The sequence below is a fragment of the Hemitrygon akajei genome, chromosome 7, assembly GCF_048418815.1.
Source record: "Hemitrygon akajei chromosome 7, sHemAka1.3, whole genome shotgun sequence".
In the NCBI taxonomy this organism is placed as follows: domain Eukaryota; kingdom Metazoa; phylum Chordata; class Chondrichthyes; order Myliobatiformes; family Dasyatidae; genus Hemitrygon; species Hemitrygon akajei.
Genome location: NC_133130.1, coordinates 177,955,401 through 177,973,538, shown reverse-complemented (window position 1 = coordinate 177,973,538; position 18,138 = coordinate 177,955,401). Strand labels below are relative to the sequence as shown.

General features: G+C 37.3%; 1 protein-coding gene and 1 long non-coding RNA gene across 6 annotated transcripts in view; one reads left to right on the top strand and one right to left on the bottom strand.

The window, feature by feature from the left end:
- cfap77 (cilia and flagella associated protein 77) overlaps positions 1-18,138 on the top strand; it is a 148,609-nt gene that overhangs the window by 55,802 nt on the left and 74,669 nt on the right. The window lies entirely within an intron of this gene.
- LOC140731220 (uncharacterized) overlaps positions 1-18,138 on the bottom strand; it is a 102,470-nt gene that overhangs the window by 27,258 nt on the left and 57,074 nt on the right. For all 4 annotated transcript variants that reach the window (XR_012099754.1, XR_012099752.1, XR_012099755.1 and 1 more), the window contains exons 3-4: positions 1,503-1,546; positions 1,165-1,241 (exon numbers count right to left, since the gene is read on the bottom strand). This is a non-coding gene — a long non-coding RNA (uncharacterized lncRNA). The remainder of the gene's footprint in view (positions 1-1,164; positions 1,242-1,502; positions 1,547-18,138) is intronic.

The window sequence follows — 18,138 nt, the reverse complement described above, 5'->3', positions numbered from 1 at the left end:
TTCATCAAGCCCTATTTTTTTCATATTAGTTAATAGCATGGGAGTTTATTGCCCTTCTCTGTATATTGAGACTAGGCCATTTCAGAGATTATTTGAGAATCAGTCAGCAGAAATGAAGGTGCATTTGGCAGATCAAATAAAAGAGAAGATTTCCCTCCCTGAAAAACAAGCAAACTAGATTAATTTTTAAAAGGAGAGATGAAAAACCCTAACATGGAAATGATTTCAGTTTTAGTTTTCAGTTTTAAATGGCTATAAAGATGGATAAAATGTTGAATTCTATATTTCTTAGCATTGCCCTCATAAATGATAGATGCAGAAACTTAATTGGTGCCATCATTAAAACAGGTATTCGATTCCCCTCCCCGGTACAGCATCACCCTCTGCCTTACCTTCAAACACATCAACTACATCCTCTAATTTTTTTCTATATTCTTCTAGTTTTCCATCTCACTCTAACTTAAACCCAGACAGGATGCAGCTTTTAGTCATCCTTCCTAATATCTCATTTTACCTCCAAACTTTTTTAGAAAAAGGATTGATCCCCATGTGGTACTCCATCTAACTTCATGGTATTGTATTTACTACAGGTGAATTGGTTAATATTTAAAATGAGATTATCCACTAGAGGATATGGTTCTCCAAATGAGTCAAGGAAAGCAAAGCTCAACCTCCAAGCAATGAGTCACTGCTTTAAAAATAGGCCTTTTGAGGCGATAAAAGGTTACATTTTGGACAAAGGAAACAGGAGGATTTTTTTCCACCGTTGTTAATGCCATATAATTAGTAGAGCATGTTGTGTGCTTGCAATTACCTTTGCTCTATGAATTAAACACTTCATAAATTATTTCAGGCTCTTGTGGATTATCAGTTCATAATGTTGGTTAGTGATTAAGTAAACAGCTAAAGAGTTAACTGACGTATGTTTTCTCAACTCACGAGAACTGGAGGCATTTGAGTACAAATTAACTAGCTACTTGAACAACTAGTTATTTTATATTTTGTTTATTGCTATATTTATTTGTGAAAGTTTTTATGATGGGTTTTATGGTTATAATTTTATAATGTTTCCTGTATCCTCTATAATTTTTATAATATAATCCTGTATTCTTTGAAAATTTTATTTTTCGGATATTCCATTGGAAAAGTAATTTTTTTTTTTACCTTTGTGAAACCTTCTATCCCAAGTTCCATTTCAACCCAGACAAAATGCTGGAGCAGCTGAGCAGGACAGGCAGCACCTATGGAAATGAATAAACAGTCAATGTTTTGGGCTGAGATCCTTCTTCAGGACTGCAGTTACATTTACCTAGTTACACTTGTAACTAAGGAATTGACCATGAATCATAATCCCATGCTCTTGACAATGCCGTATACTGAACACGTGTTGAAATAGTATAAGAACTAGTTTAGGCGGTCTGTGTTTGATTTTTGATTTCCCTCTTAAATGCCCCCAAGGTCTACTTAATATACTGATCAGAACCTAGGATTTCAGTACTTGCCTTCAATATAGAAATGTACCATACCAGCTCTGTACTCTGATCACCTGAAAATGAACAAGTTGGACTGTTAATTTAAACTAGTACAGCTCCACAGACATCAACATCATTCAACCAAATGATTATCCTTTGTGTAAATCTAAACAAGTTTCAATAGTTTCTTCTTTCATAGGTGATATCATAAAAATCTTTGCATACACATTTTACAGAAGCTATCAGTGAACAAAGATCCCAGAGTCAGATGCATGACTGATCTATTTTTTCCTACTGGCTCAGAGTTCTAAGACCAATTATTGCACACCCACAGTTACCCGGACATATTTAATCCATGAGCAGTGCTTCCTGAGGCCTTTTCCCATCTGCAGGACTCAGATTTATTCTGGGTATTCTATTTGCTTACTAAATACTTAGAAAATATTTTTCTCAAGGAATTCAGTCAACAATCTATATTTATATAAACACATGTGAGAGAGAGAGAGAGAGAGAGATAGAGAGATAGAGAGATAGAGAGATAGAGAGATAGAGATAGAATGAGAATGAATGAATTCCTGATAGCTGGGGAATAAGACTGCTATAATGGTTAAAAAGGTGCTTGAAGAATGATAATAAAAATTGTGGAAATATGAATTTGAGATCTATGGCAATAAAATGTAAAGGTCTCCTTTTATTGAATTGTGGATTCAATAGAAGGGAACGTTGATATCGGTGGAAGGATTTTAAATAAATTGATTGAAATATAAGTGAATATAATGAATAGTATATATTTGAAGGTAGTGACTTGCAAAAAGATTTACAATGAGATTTCAATCAAGAGGCATAAAGTATTGTGGAATAAAAGAAGATTTTGTAAATCAGATAATAATTTGGCTAAATAAAGTATATATACTAAATAGATAGCTATGACAGCAGGGTTCTATGGGTATTTGTTCAGAGATTACTAGTGTTCATTATATATAAAAATAAAACTCTTAATTAGAAGATATTCAGTTTGATTTTGAATAAGACTAAATTGTCTGACAAGAGTTACGGAGATACATAGAAACTTTCTTAGTGAGCAGATGATAAAATGAGTTATTTGTAGTTGAGAATGATGAGAAAATGCCAGTAATATTATGGAAGATGCAGGTAAATTCTTAGATTAAATTCTTAAAGTGATAATCATACATTACCATAAATGAAATAATGTTATTCTATTAGAGCTTTTAAAATTCAAATCTCTATAACAGTGCAACGAGCTGTCAAAATGCCGTCAAATTTTTCCATGAGCACTGCCTCAGAATCAGCCATTTGAGTTCTAGTCACAGTTCATGGTCACGATGACTGAGCGTCAAGGCCTCCAGCTCAGTTTGCTCTGCAGGCTGAGTATATGAGTGTGCCTGCATAAAATTTATGTAGGTGCGAGGGGGGGAAGATAGGAGTCTAGGCGAAGGGTTGAATCGAGCACAATCCATACAATTTATTTTATAATTGAATTCTATTTAACAAATGGTTAGGCATATTTTCTCCTTCACATCTATTTGAACTTGTCTACTTAGAGGGCTAATTAAATTCAACAGGCTCCAAAAATTGAAACAGAAAATACAACACACAATTAATCGATAACCATTTGTTGTAATGCAGGTAGCAAGCCAATATTGTGCTGGCTTTTATGCTAATGATTGTAGCTTCGACATACTGGTAACCACACTGTTGATTTGCTGAGCTCTTCTGAAGATCAGCTATGTTGAAACTACAGAAACATTGGAATGAGGGCAAACAGGGTAATATTGAAATGCACCAGGTGATTGGTTGGAATGTGGCATTATTTGATATTAAATTCAGTTTGGAATGTTTATTTTGTGTGGCAATTTTTACTCTTGCATTGTGATTCGGTGAATCAGTGATAAAATAGGGAGTGGGACTATTGGGGAATAAAGCTTTTAGCTATGGAATTGTAGTCAGATAAGGCCTATACAGGCAGCCAGGTAGAAAGGTGACAACTGAAGTCATTTCTTCTCTTGCCCTTCTGCTCGACAGCATACCTGCTCTGCTGAGTTCATAATACCTCTCCAAAATAATTGAAGCAGCAGAAACTTTGTTTCAGTATTCCAGTAGTCTGCTCTATTACCTTTCATTGCTTTTATCATTTGCATACTGTCTACACATGTATCATCTGTGCACCAGAGCCTTGACACCTACAACTTTGTGTCAAGTTTAGCTGCAGAAATAAAAGGCACCATAAATGCAGCTGTAAACTGAACATTCATCTGCATGGTTTCTGCATGAAATGGCAAGACAAAAATATAACAAAAATTAGGTTAATTTTGTTTGAAAGATTTCAAATGCATTATTCACTTGGAAAAAATGGTCCAGAAAGAAAATTAAGTGTGAAGTTCAAAGTTTATTATCGAAGTACATATTTGTCACCATTTGCAATCCTGAGATTCTTGCAGGCATTCACAGTAAATATAAAGAAACAAATAATAGTAATTAAAAATATAAGTAATAAATATGAGAACACGAGATGAAAAATCCTTGTAAGTGAGTCCAACGATTGTGAGAAGAGTTTAGTGTTGGGTGATGTTGTGTGAAGTTATTCCCTCTGGTTCACAAGCATTATGGTTGAAGGATAATACCTGCTCCTGAACTTGGTGATGTGGGCTCTGAGGCTCCTGTACCTCCTTCTTGATGGCAGCAGCAAAAAGAGAGCATGGCTTGGATGGTGGGGGTCCTTGATGATGGATGCTGCTTTTCTGCAACAGTGTTCCTTGTGGATATACTCAGTGGTGGGGAGGGTTTTACCCATGAGGACTGGGCTGTATCTGCTACTTTATGTAGGCATTTCCTTTCAAGGACTTTGTTGTTTCCATACTAGGCCATGATGCAACTCGTCAATAGAATCTGCACCACATATCTATAAAAGCTTTAGATGACATGCCGAATCTTCACAAACCTCTAAGAAAGTAGAGGTACTGCTGTGCTTTTTTTGTAATGGCGCTTAAATGCAGGACCTGGATAGATCATCTGAAATTATAACACCAAGGAATTTAAAATTGAGGAGTTAAGTCAGGCAGACAAACTGTGACTGGATTTTGAATGAGTTTAATCTTGCTTGATTCCATTTTTAGGACAGAATTGACACACAGTATTTGCAAAGTGACACATATTTACACAGTGGCACTTTGTACCATGGGGAATTCTCCAATTCTTGAAAACTGTTTAGATTTGTTGATCTCTGACTAAAGAAAATGAAATGCAAACCTATGAAATATCAAAGTTTTCCCTAGCTACTTTTTAACATACTTGTAATAGCTCTTATTGTTTGTATATTTCTTGATAACTATTTCAATTTAAAATCTCTTTATATTTTTAATCATGCTTTTCTCATTTCTAAAATATTTCCAGTGTTTAAACTTGATGTCCCTTAACATCCTTAGTCAGGAATAATATCTTTCATGTACTGTCTTTATTTCTCAGTGGACTATGTTTAATGGGAATTATGAAGTATCTCCGTAAATGTCTGCCACTGTTTATTTACCACCTTACATTTGTACCTGCTTTCCCAGGTTAATTTAGAAAGCTCTGCCTTCATCCCTTTTTGAAATTTCCTTTTAATTAAGTTTAAAGCACTAATTTAAAATCCCAAGTTTCTCACTCTCAAACTAGACATGAAATTCTATCGTGTATGATCACTCTTCCCCAGAAGTTCCTCTACAATGAGATTTTTAATTAATCTCATTACACACATACAGATCCAAAATATTCCATTCCCTGTACTGATTCTGCAAAGTATTATTCTCAGAAAATGCCCAAATACACTCTATAAACTCATACTCAAAGCTTTCCTTGTCAATCCCATTTCAAAGTTGAAAGTAGATTTATTATCAAAGTTCATTTTTGTCGCTATATCCAACCCTGAGATTCTTTTCCTTGTGGACATTCTCAGTAGATCCAAGAAACATAATAGAATCAATGAAAGGCGGCACCCAACAGGATGGACAAGCAAGCAATGTGCAGGGGACACCAAACTGTGCAAATATTAAAGAAAAAAAATAAGCTATAAATATGGGAACATAAGAGTCCTTGAAAGTGAGTCCATAGGTTGTGGGAACAGTTCAATGATGCGCCGTGTGAAGTTGAGTGAAGGTATCCCCATTGGTTAAGAGGTAATAACTGTTCCTGAACCTGGTAGTGTGAGTCCTGGGGTGCCTGTACCTTCTTCCTGATGGTAGCAGCGAGAAGAGAGCATGGCCTGGATGGTGGGGTCCATGATGATGGATGCTGCTTTCCTCCTGTGACAGCATTCCATGTAGATGTGCTCAATGGTCAAATGATGCTCAAATTTATCCAAGCTAAGTAAAGTTATAATCATCTATGTATGTGGATCATGGTATCTCTATTGAGGTCCTCATTGTTTTGTGATATATGTTCGATCCTAAAATATAGACTACTTTTACTTAATCTCCTCCCAACATAATCATAGATCTTGAATTCTGACCCCAAATTATTCTTCATTACTTTTCTCATTTCATCTTTTTTAAAACGCAACTATCACCCTTCATTTTGCTTTAGGCCTATTCATCCATCGTATAAAGTTCAGAGTGAACTTCCAAAATCAAGTGTTCAAAAGCATGATATTTTTGAAAATGTTAACTTTGCATTTATGTTAAATGAAATGTGGACTTATTGTTTATAAACTGGAATATTTGGATTAGTTGCTTGTTCATGGCGGCGTCTTGGATTAGTAGATTTTCCTTTTAGTATCCTGACTGGTGAAACTAATCATTTAGTTGCTTATTGCCAGCATGGAGATGCAAGCAAATTGAGTTCAAAGATTAACCTAAAATGTTATTGTCATTTATGGCTTAGTATCACATGGCACATTTACCCAGCAAGTTATTGTGATGACTTGGCATCAGCATTTTTAATGATTTTTAAAAAGATATTAAATAAACATTGCACACCATTTCTATAATTAGTGGACAATGGCAACAAACATTCATGTACTGTCAAATGTTTGGGAAGTTTAGTACACAAGGAGTTAAAATTTCTGCTGCACATTTTAAATTTTGAGTCAAGAAACATTTTATTTTCATGAAGCTTCTTTTTTCATCATCCCAAATATGAGGCAGTGTTCAAGTCCCTGCAAGGAGCCTAGTCGCTTGGATGAGATGCATCTCGGCAGTTTGTAGCGCGGTGCATTATTGAAGTGTAATCAAACATCAGCTAAGTGGAAAATAAATATCCAGATCTCATAAGCAGCACAGCAAGATCATGTAAATGCAAATGAGAGACTGGTTTAAAGCTGTCACCAGGGGAAATCAGGCCTTGTCACTGCAATCACTTCATCAGGCAGCATAGTAAATCAACAGAAATAATAACTGCATGATGGGCAGCTTAACTGTACAAGAGGGTATAATGAAAACTGGCAGTGGAGGTCAATGCAGAGAACAGGAAACTGGTTTTGAGAGTGAAAGGAGCTAAAAAAAAGAGACAGGAAAGAAGTGAGCTAGCATAAACAAATTACAGTTAAGATAAATAGATAAATATGTCATTAGTAATTTAGCACTATTATGGTAAAGAAAAAATACAGGAAGATAGGAAACAATAAAAGACAATTATATCACATGGACGAAATACATTTGTATCAAATTAACATTTTTCTATCATAATTTTAGACAATGAGAATACTACTTAACAATTTGAACATTTTGGTAATGATCTGTGCAAATTGTTGGATTGATCACAGGCAGCTACTCAATGCTATGCATCAGCCCTGAGAACATGCACAAAGCTGCACATTATACAAAATGCCTTGCAGAAAAAGCTTTATGAACCAGCTTCCAGGAAAGCTTCTAATCAAAACTAGGCTTTGTATATGATACTCTGAGGAAGAGGAATAAGAAAGACTTATAGACAGGAATAAATTTGTGACTCAGAAGGGGAGAAAAGAAAAAACTGGTATATAGCGATTTAGCCAACAAATAAATAAAGGTAAAACCCTGTTTAAACTAAGCCAATTCCATTGCTTGAAAATACCTTTACATCACCTTTTCCTGATGTCTGGGTTATGTATCAGACATGGTCAAATTATTAGACAGTTATGACATTTCCATTTTCTCAACAAATTGTTATAGAATTAACATTTTTCACACTAAATTGGCAACCTCAGTAGCTGCATACAGTAACTACAACTGTAAATGAAGCAGCTGAAAAATCCTGAACAAATTGTGTCAATTATATACTTGATCCAAAGAGGAGAAATGAAGATGAAAGTGAGCAACTGAGTTGGCTCACCTCAATATCAATTCATTTTACTTTTATAGGACATTCATGGCAAACTATTTTTAGGACAAGGAATTTAATTTGCTTTAACAGAAGAGACCAAGAATATCTTTTAAAACAAATACCACGCAAACTTATAATTTCAATAATAAACAAATGTTTTATGAAACCTCCATAGAGACAACATTTATTTTGATTCATGATGATTTGAATTGAGTACAGTCTCCCAAGATATACATGTAACTCTACAGAAAATTAAGTTAAATTGGACAGTATTACATTTCATTCTAATGCCTGGTGAATTTCAGCATTCCTTGACATTGGCATTTTATATGTTAATAGGAATTGGCTATTCAGCCCTTTGCAATTGTCCACTATTCTGTTGGACTATGTGTAATCTTCACCTGAGTTCCATTTACTTTCTATATTCCACATACCAACATCCTTTTCTTTCAAAAATCTATCAAAACTCAGATATCAATCATTAATGCCAACCTAAACAGATACTGCCTTTGGCATTAACACCCAGTTGGAAACTCCCAGGAAATTACTAACAAGATGAAATAAATTGCTTTAGAATTGTTATTGTTTTACCCCTACTTTGGCATACTAAAACACTACCTGTACAATTTTTATTGCCAGATGTCTGCAGAAATCACAACTGTCGTGTGCCATATCATTGTTACTAGGGATTGGAGTCTTGAAGTACACTCTCACTGGCAACAATAGCAACTGCAAGTGTCTTCATTTACCTTTCCCTACAGGTGATGTGTGCAATTAGACAATAAGACATAGGAGCAGAATTAGGCCATTTGGCCCATTGAGTCTGCCAACACAGATACAAAAATATGTAATGCTTAATATGCATAAAATTGGGCACAATGGTCCAATTTCAAGCGAGATCAGTCTTATTTTTGTCTTGAAAATTTAACCCAGCCTATTCTTTTCTGAAGAAAGATTCAACTCATTTTCTGAAAATATTCACAAATTCTTAATGATTTTCAGCGTGAAAAAGTGAGTACAGTCATTACAGATTAGTTTTATGACAACACAATATAAATCAGCCACATAAGAACATAAAATGTAAGCATTGGATTTGACCATTTTGGCCCTTTGAGCCTGCTCTTCCATTCAACTAAATCATGGCTGCTTTTATTCCTCTATTCCCATGATTTCTGTCATGTTCATAAATCTATCAGTCTTTGTTTTCAATGAAGTCAATGATTAAATCTCCAGAATCTATGGGGGATAGAGATTTCCAAACATTGAATACCATCTAAATAAAGAAATTTCTCCTTTTTCTGACCTAAATTGACCACTTCTTATTTTGAGATTGTGCTTCCTAATTTTAGACTGCTTGGTCAGGAGAAATTTCCTACCTGCATCCCTATCAAGCTCACAATGAATTCTGTATTCTTCAATGGGGTCACATCATTCTTTTTAAACTGTGGAGAATAGAAGTCCATCTTACTCATCTGTCTTTATATGAGAAACCTCACCCTAACACAAAAAACAGTCATGTGAATCTGCACTGCAGTTCCTCTATATAAGCCTTTTTAAGTCATGACTCCAAAATTATGTATAACATTCCTAGTGTGGTCTCACACTGCAATCTTTACTAGTACTTGTGTGCTCTTGCAAAGAAGTCCAATATATTATCTGCATTGCTAATTGTTTGCTGCACCTGCACATTAGTGACTTGAGTACAGGGACCCTATAATCTCTTTGAACAACAACCTTCCCCAATCTCTGACCCTTTAAAAAATGCTCAGTATTTCAAATTTTTCCACAAAGTTGATATCCTTTTATTTTCACCACTTCTCAGTTTATGCTACTAAATTACCCACTTCCATATGCTATAAACTTATTTTCTCTGAGGAACTTTTGTGGAGGACTTCTGAAAATCCCAAGAGACAACATTCACTGGTCTACTCATCTATTTAATTGGTACATCCTCAACAAAATCCAGTACATTACTCAAACTCAAATTTCCCTTTCTTAAGACCATGCTGAGTCTGCTCATTCTTATTATTATTTTATAAGGGACTTGATACAACCTCCTTTAACCCTGTTACCTTTGCAACTGTCACTGTCTGCTTCAAAGCACTGGCACAAACCCAATAGTAGGCTTCTATTTGTGGTCTAAGAAACAGAATGATGAGTAATATGAAGTTGTCAAGTTTATGCTGATCATTGTTTTTTTTTAAACTACTTTTGTTTCTCCATATCCCTCAATTGTTCAGTAATTTCTCAAACTCTTTTTTTTGTCCCCAAATAAGAGTTAGAAATTCAAGTAGACTGCAGAATAGATCAAAATTCTGGTTTAAGATGGTGCCACTGAAGATGTGCGACAGCTTACTGATAAATCATAAGGCAAGATATTTGATTAAAAGCATTGCTTATAACATCTTTTCTGAAGCAAATACTGCTGAACTATCACCACAGACAGTGAGGAGGCAGGCAGAGGCAAAGCTGGTTCGGGAGTTGAGCTGTGTTGGGGCGTTGTGAGGTGCAATGTGTTTGAACTGGGGTAGCAGATGGAGTTTGTGTCACTGTCAGAGATGGAGTGAGTGATTTGGAGAGGAATTGATGCAGAAGAATTTCGATTCCCATCCACCTAACCCAGATGTGAAGTTGGATCGCTCCAAGCACTGAACTAATTCGGTGAGATCAAGAATGGTTTCAGGCAGGGCAGCCCAAGCATATTGGGGAGCAGGGATCCAGGTCCTAGGATGTGGCACTACTTGGTGCTTGGACAATTTAAATGCAGGTCCCAATAGACTGGAAAGCCCGAATGTTGGGTACGAGAGCAAGGGTCAGGCTGATTTTGATTGCTCCCTGGTGAGTGTTTATTCCTTTCTCCGGGGCACTGAGGCTGTGAACTGATCCAGCTGCTGTGCATGTCTGTTGAGATGAACTGGGGACCAAGACTTGGGCATACTTCAGCTGCTCTGGAAGCAGATCTGGTTCGGGAAGCTGGTTCAGGTTTATGGCTGCCTGTAAGCAGACACGTTTCAAGATGTATAATTTATACAATCTTTGATAATGAATGTGCTTTGAATCTTTGAAATTCAGAACATTGCTACATTAATGATTTTTCTATTACCTCACAGAAACCATAACTATCTGTCTCCTTATTCACAATTTATTACTCTTGTAGTAATTCTGAAAGTAATCTCCTAAATATTAAATGAAGAATCAAAGCTCTCATAGTACACCTCAGTAAAGTCAGCACATTTGCCAAGTAGCAACATTTTCCAACCAAAAAGATTTCATACTAATTTAATGAATATGACTCATTAAAGATATCTGGCACAATAGAGTTTATCTTCTACATGAAGAGGCAAATAATGCATCATTTAATGGAACTTACAGCTTCTAAATCTAAAATTGCTGCTACATCCTGACATCAGTTGCTGGAATCGATTGTTAGGGATGAGATTTCAGAGATTTCATGGTTTACTGAAAGGGAAATCCTGCCTGACTAACCTACTGCAATTTTTAAAGGAAATTACAAGCAGGATAGACAAGGGAGATATAGTAGATGTGGTGTACTTGGATTTTCAGAAGGCCTTTGACAAGGCTGCACATGAGACTGCCTAGCAAGTTAAGATCCCATGGAATTACAGAGGAGTTAGTAGCATGGGTGGAGCATTGGCTGATCGGCAGAAAACAGAGAGTGGGAATAAAGGGATCCTATTCTGGCTGGTTCTGGTTACCAATGGAGTTCCACAGGGGGTTGGTGTTGGGTCCGCTGCTTTTTATGATGTATGTCAATAATTTGGACTATGGAATTAATAGATTTGTGGCTAAGTTTGCCGATGATACAAAGATAGGTGGAGGAGCGGGTAGTGTTGAGGAAACAGCGAGCCTGCAGAGAGACTTAGATAGTTTAGGGGAATGGGCAAAGAAATAGCAAATGAAATACAATGTTGTAAAGTATATGGTCATGCACTTTGGTGGAAGAAATAAACTGGCAGACTATTACTTAGATGGGGAGAGAATTCAAAATGCAGAGATGCAAAGGGACTTGGGAGTCCTTGTGCGTTAACCTCCAGGTTGAGTCTGTGGTGAAGGCGGTGAATACAATGTTGGCATTCATTTCTAGAGGTATAGAATATAAGAGCAGGGATGTGATGTTGAGACTCTATAAGGCACTTGTGAGACTACACTTAGAGTAATATGTGCAGTTTTGGGCTCCTTATTTTAGAAAGGATATACTGACGTTGGAGAGGGTTCAGAGAAGATTCACGGGAATGATTCCAGGAATGAAAGGGATACCATATGTGGAACATCTGGCAGCTCTTAGGCTGTATTCCCTGGAGTTCAGGAGAATGGGGGGGGGGGGGGGGGGGAACGACGATCTCATAGAAACATTCTGAATGTTAAAAGGCCTGAACAGATTAGATATGGCAAAGTTATTTCCCATGGTAAGCGATTCTAGGACAAGAGGGCACGACTTCAGGATTGAAGGACGTCCATATAGAACAGAGATGCGAAGAAATTAGTTTAGCCAGAGGGTGGTAAATCTGTGGAATTTGTTGCCACAAGCGGCTGTGGAGGCCAAGTCATTGGGTGCATTTATGGCAGAGATAGACAGGTTCTTGATTAGCCAGGGCATCAAAGGGTATGGGGAGAAGGCAGGGGAGTGGGGATGACTGGAAGAATTGGATCAGCCCATGATTGAATGGCAGAGCAGATTCAATGGGCTGAATGGCCTACTTCTGCTCCATATCTTGTGGTCTTGTTGTCATCCTAAAACTTCTGGCATTATATTTTAATTATGGAGTTAGGCAACTTTCTGTCCAAATATTTTAAGAAATTGATGCCTAAAATAAGCATTTAATAGATGTAATGCTTTAAGCTTATTCTAGAAAATGCAACTGAAAATTTGTGAAGATATCATGCCCAATTTAAAATAGACTTTTCTTCTTTGTTTCCTCTCTTGCCACTCTTCATTCTGCGGTTTATGAGCAAAATTGGAAACCTATTACTGGAATGTTCCCAATGGCATTGCAATTGAATTGTGACTGGTTGGTCCTCAGATCCATAAGTAAGTGAATTTGACCCGGTCTAGCACAGTCTGGGTATCAGCAAAAGGTTATGCAAATTATTTCCAAATAAATGGGATTGACCTGGTGCAAGTAAGACTTTACCTTTATTTATTTATCAATTAATTCCCTCAAATCATATATTTGTTCACTTGGAGATTTAACTGAGCTATGTTCAATACTGTTTTCATAAGGCAGTGTTGAACATGGTTCTGTTAAATCTCTAAATTAAACATATGAATTTGAGGGGTTTAGTAAACAAATAAAGGTAAAGTGTTATTTGCACCTGGCTAAGTGCATTTATTTGAGAATAATTGCATCTTATGAAAATAGTAACAAATTCACTATTTACATAAGGTAGACACGTCCAAAATAGCCCTAATATTGTCTATCAGTTTGGTGTTGCAGAAAAATTTTTTAGCTTGTGGGTAATCAAAAGAATTGCGATTAATTAGACAAATTTCACCATAACTTCTTGATTTAAATACACCTTAATTTCTATACTCTCTTTGATAGTATTAACCACTGATAATTGAAAATCAAATGATGCTTCACCAGACACAGCTTTATGGGAGGGTGGCAAAGAGAAAACTCGTTGGGGAAAAAAAAACTCACATAGCATCTTGGCAAGAGTTTGCCAGAAGGCATGTGGGAGACTCTGAAGTCAGCTGGAAGAAGGTTCTATGGTCTGATGAAACCAAAATTGGGTGTTTTGGCCATCAGAGTAAACGCTATGTTTGGGGTAAGCTAAACCCACACATCATCAAAAACACACCATTCCTACCATGAAGTATGGTGGTGGCTGCATCATACTGTGGGGATGCTTCACTGCAGCAGGCCCTGGAAGGCTTGTGAGGTAGAGGGTAAAATGAAAGCAGCAAAATACAGAGAAATCCTGGAGGAAAACCTGATGCAGTCTACAAGAGAACTGCAACTTGGGAGAAGATTTGTTTTCCAACAAGACAATGGCCCCAAGCATAAAGCCAAAGCTATACAGGAATGGCTTAAACATAACAAAGTTAATGTCCTGGAGTGGCCGTCAGAGTTCAAACCTCAATCCAACTGAGAGTTTTCAGCTGGACTTGGAAAGGGCTATTCGCTCAGAATTCCCATGCAATCTGATAGAACTTGAGCAGTTTTATAAAGAAGAATGGAGAAAATTTGCAGGGTCCAGATGTGCAAAGTTGATATAGAGACCTATTCACATAGACTCAAGGCTGTAATTGCTGCCAAAGGTGCATCTACAAAATACTGACTTGAAAGGGTGAGTAATTATGCAATCAATTATTTTTTGTTTTATATTTGTATTAAATTTAGACCAATTTGTAGAAATTTGTTTCACCTTAACACAAAAGAGTCTTCCCTGTTGATCAGTCCCAAAAAAGCCGAAATTAAATCCACTATGATTCAATGTTGTAAAACAATAAAACATGAAAACTTCCAAGGGAGCTAAATACTTTTTATAGGCACTGTATGTCAGGCAACATCTACGGAAAGAGAAAAAGATTTAATATTTCTGATTAATGGCCACTTAGAATTAGTCCAAGTTAGGAAATAAGTATCATTTCAGTTACAGAAAAAAGCTTGGTGAGGACAAAGGGAATACCTTTGTTAGGGATATTAGGCAAATGATGGTGCTGTGAGCTGAGAGAAGATTTTTATTATTAATTGAAAGTGACCCGTCTGAAGGAAGTGTACATAGGTAGAAAAAAAGTAAATATAAGTTAATGAATTAGGACATCTTCTATTTACATCACTTCCAAACAGATCATTTGCAACCATCAAGATGTCACCCACTCTCAGTTGACAGCTTTACTATTTATATCAATGTGTTTACACAAGAACATAAGAAATAGGAGCAGGAGCATTACTACCTGGCCCATCGAGCCTGCCCCATCATTTAAGATCATGGCTGATCTGTCTGTAAACTCAGCTCCAACAACCTGCCTTTTCCCCATCACCCTTAATTCCCTTACTATGCAAAAACCTATCTAACTGTTTCTTAAATATATTTAGTGAGGAAGCCTCAACTGCTTCCCTGGGCAGAGAATTCCACAGATTCACCACTCTCTGGGAAAAACAGTTTCTCCTCATCTCTATCCTAAATCTTCTTCCCTGAATCTTGAGGAAATGTCCTCCGGTTCTAGTCTCACCTACCAATGGAAACAACTTTCCTACTTCTATCTTATCTATCCCTTTCAAAATTTTGTATGTTTCTGTAAGATCCCCTCTTATTCTTCTGAAATCCAGTGAGTATAGTCCCAGGCGACTCAATCTCTCCTCATAGGTTAACCCCTTCATCCCTGGAATCAATCTGGTGAACCTCCTCTGCACTGCCTCCAAAGCCAGTATATCCTTCCTCAAGTATGGAGACCAGAACTGCACACAGTACTCCAGGTGCGGCCTCACCAGTACCCTGTACAGTTGCAGCATGACCTCCCTGCTCTTGAATTCAGTCCCTCTAGCAATGAAGGCCAACATTCCATTTGCCTTCTTAATAATCTGTTGTACCTGCAAGCCAACTTTTTGTGATTCATGCACAAGCACTCCCAGGTCCCCCTGCACAACAGCATGCTGCAATCTTTCACTATTTAAATAATAATCTGCTCTTCTATTATTCCTTCCAAAGTGCATGATCTTGCATTTACCAACTTTGTATTCCATCTGCCAAACCTTGGCCCACTCACTTAACCTACCTACTGTATATCCCTCTGCAGACTCTCCACATCCTCTGTACAATTTGCTTTTCCACTCAGTTTAGTGTCATCAGCAAATTTTGCCACACTACACTCAGTCCCCTCTTCCAAATCATCAATGTAAATGGTAAACTGCTGCGGCACCCCACTCACCACAGACTGCCGACCGGAGAAACACCCATTTGTACCAACTCTCTGCCTTCTATTGCTTAACCAATCCACTATCCATGCCAATACACTTCCTCTGACTCTATGCATCCGTATCTTATTTATAAGTCTCTTGTGCAGCACCTTATCGAACGTCTTCTGGAATTACAAGTATACGACATCCACCTGTTCCCCTCTATCCACTGCACTCATTATGTCCTCAAAGAACTCCAGTAACTTCCCAGGAAAGTTTTGATCTTGACCCTATCACAGAAATTCCTTTTCATTCTCATCACTCCCCTCCCCCTTCTCTGCAACTGAAAACTTGAAGGTTTCTGTACTTTCCTTACTTTTGAAGAACAGTTGGCAACTTAATATATTAAGTGTATCCCTTTTGCCAATCACCTTTCCAGCTCTTAGCTTCACCCCTCCCCCTCCCAGCTTCTCCTATCATTTTGGATTTCCCCCTCCCCTTCCTACTTCCATATCTCTTACTATCTTTTCTTTCAGTTAGTCCTGACGAAGGGTCTCGGCCTGAAACGTCGACAGTGCTTCTTCCTATAGATGCTGCCAGCTGCATTCCACCAGCATTTTGTGTGTGTTGCTTGAATTTCCAGCATCTGCAGATTTCCTTGTGCTTGCGATATTAAATCATCTCCTGTCTCTATAAATGTTATCTGACCAGTTCAGTATTTTTGCAGCATTTTCCAATATTTTCTGTTTTTATTCTTATCTTGTAGTCTCCATTTGAGTGGCTGACAATTGCTGGACCTCTATTTATCAGGGATGTAGCAATAACTAGAATTTTTCTTCACTGTTTTCATTGTTTTTTTGATTGCTTGGTTGAAATTGCTGCATCAGCTTTACTTTTTAAAGTATATAAGATGTTCATTTGGGTCAGTTTAAGAATGAAAAGTGAAAATAATATGTACCTGCTGCCCCCTTTCTACTCACTCAGCTGAATTTGAAGTTTCTTAGAATTTTTAGTGAGCTAGTTTGTATATGTAGCACTTCTAAGGCAGGAAAGCTGACAAAGCCATAGATCATCGGGGAACAGTATACTGTAATATTTGCAATATTTCTAAAAGTAGTTGATTTACATTATTCGCTACATTGTTCTATAATTACACATGTAGGCATATTTGCATTTTCAAGTGTGTGTCGATCATTCATACTATTCTCCTTGTGGTGACAGATATATTGTAGCTTGAGAGCAGGCATTCTGCAAAGATGCCCTGTCATTACTTTCTCATGATTTGCTCATTGCCCACCATAATCAATTTGTCATTGCTTCCAAAATTCAAGTATATAAAAGTAATCTTTCCATAATCCAAGTTAAATCTTTGTTTCCTGGGAAGTATATTTTTGAACTTGCTTCAGAAATACATTTTATGCTTCCTGATTTAAGAGATTATTTCAAATTAAAAGTTAAATTAAAATCAAGTAACTTAACAAATAAATAGGGAATAAACAAGGTATATAGTTCCTGCATTTGTTACATACAATTCAGACAAAAGACATGAAAGTATAGTAAAAACAGTACAAAGAGGAACACCAAGGAAAACTGTAGGTAAAATTAAGAATGTGGAGGTTGGAAGCAGGGCAGAAAGATGATGACTTAATGAGGTTTAATGAAGCTGTCTGCTATAGGGACAGCTGTCAGCAAGATGCCTACACTCAAGCCTAACAGCTTAATCTCAGGTCCACTACCAAATGGGGTATCTCAATTCTAAAGGCAGAAACATAGTATTGCAATGAGATACAGGCAATGTGGGTATAAAAATCATCCATAAGATTTACGAAAATTTCTTCCAGAATAATTGTTCATTTTTATACCTGAAAGTAACAATAACTCTATTACATGTTGCTGGTTCAGATTGAATTTGTCATTCACAGGTTATAACAAAAATGCATATGATATTGAAGTCACACACACACACACACACACACACACACACACACACACACACACACACACACACACACACACACACACACACACACACACACACACACACACACACACACACACACACACACACACACACACACACACACACACACACACACACACACACAATGCTGAATACTGGAGGAACTCAGCAGGCCAGGCAGCATCTATGGAAAAGAGTACAGTCGACGTGTCGGGCCGTCACCCTTCATCAGGGTTGGAGAAAAAAGGTAAGGAGTCAGAGTTCGAAGGTGGGGGGGGGGAGGAGGAGAGTGAGAAACACAAGGTGATAGGAGAAACTGGGAGGAGGGATGGAGGAGTGAAGTAAAGAGCTGGGAAGTAGATTAATGAAAGAGATACAGAGCTGAAGAAGGGGGAATCTGATAGGAGAGGACAGAAGGCCATGGAAGAAAGAAAAGGGGGAGGAGCATCAGAGGAAGGTGATGGGCAGGCAAGGAGATAAAGTGAGAGGAAAATGGAAATGGTAAAGGGGGGGACATTATTGGGAGTTCGAGAAATTAATGTTCATG